Source organism: Chlorocebus sabaeus, chromosome 4, assembly GCF_047675955.1.
Source record: "Chlorocebus sabaeus isolate Y175 chromosome 4, mChlSab1.0.hap1, whole genome shotgun sequence".
In the NCBI taxonomy this organism is placed as follows: domain Eukaryota; kingdom Metazoa; phylum Chordata; class Mammalia; order Primates; family Cercopithecidae; genus Chlorocebus; species Chlorocebus sabaeus.
The window spans coordinates 12,244,484-12,245,653 of record NC_132907.1 but is presented as its reverse complement, the minus strand read 5'-3'; the positions used below and the strand labels follow the sequence as shown (position 1 = coordinate 12,245,653).

The 1,170-nt window shown below is 30.5% G+C and overlaps 1 pseudogene; it reads right to left on the bottom strand.

Annotated features, from left to right (window-relative positions):
* Window positions 1-263: 263 nt before the first annotated feature.
* Window positions 264-663, bottom strand: LOC119628299 (small ribosomal subunit protein eS24-like; annotated as a pseudogene).
* Between the last annotated feature and the right edge of the window lie 507 nt (window positions 664-1,170).

Here is a 1,170-nt window from a genome sequence, read left to right as displayed (position 1 = left end):
ATATTATAAACCAGTTTTATTTTAATTTCCTTGATTTTTTATTGTATATGTAATTATATATATGTTTATTTCATGTCTTGCCACTTTATACCTATATAAGATAATTAGTTTTTTAATTCATTACACTTATTAACTTTCTTATATTAGAATTTAATGGATTTGATGATAGTAATTTTCTTTTTTTAATCACATGAACGTTTTTAGTTTATTAATCTTCTCGTGAAAAATCCACAGTGGGCACAAATAACATCATTGCAGCACCTTTACTCCTTCGGCTTTTTGCAAGCACCAACATTGGCTTTTGCAGTCACCCAGACTTTCTTCATTCTCTTCTTGTGTTCCTTTTGTTACTTTCTTGAGGTCTTTTTCTTCTCATACAAGCCATGTCTTGCAAGTCTAAATTTGGGTTCATTTTTCTTTGCATAATACAGGTGTCATTAATCATGCCAAAGCCAGTTGTCTTTCCACCACCAAAATGAGTTCTGAATCCAAATACAAAGATGACATTGGTGTGATCTTGTACATTTTGGCTAGTTTTTCCCAAATTTCTGTCTTAAGCACTGTTGCCTTCCTGGGGTGAAGGACATCAATGACCATTTGTGTCCTCTGAAGTAGTTGGTTGGTCATGAACTTTCTAGTGCAGATAGTTATGGTGTCATTCATGATGGTGGTCTATCTCAATGGTAATTCTCTCATATTTTAATTTTGTTATTTTTCATTCTGCAAAAAATGAAAGTTTTTATTTTAAGCTAATTTTTTTTATGTGTGTTTCATCTAATTGCATCAAGAGTAAGAATATTATCTGTTGCTAGACTTTCAATAATATAATTATTTCATTTTTCATGATTAACTTGTTAGTCTACTTGGACCCTCTTATATCTTGTTATGTTTTATGATTATGTGCTTTGTGATAGAACTGATGTATATGTAGACTTTTTCAGATTGAGGTACTTTATGTGAAACCATGCAAAATATTTCCTCACTCAAGGTGGGCATTTGGTGTACTTTTTCTTTTTCATCTATCATTTTGTGCTATTTATTCATGCTTGCTCTTTTTTGTTTTTTGGTTTTTTTGGTTTTTTTTTTTTTTTTTTTTTGCATTGATTTAATTTTATTTGCTTCAAATTATGATGCTTGCTATGGCTACAGTGTTCTCTTTCTGCCATGCTT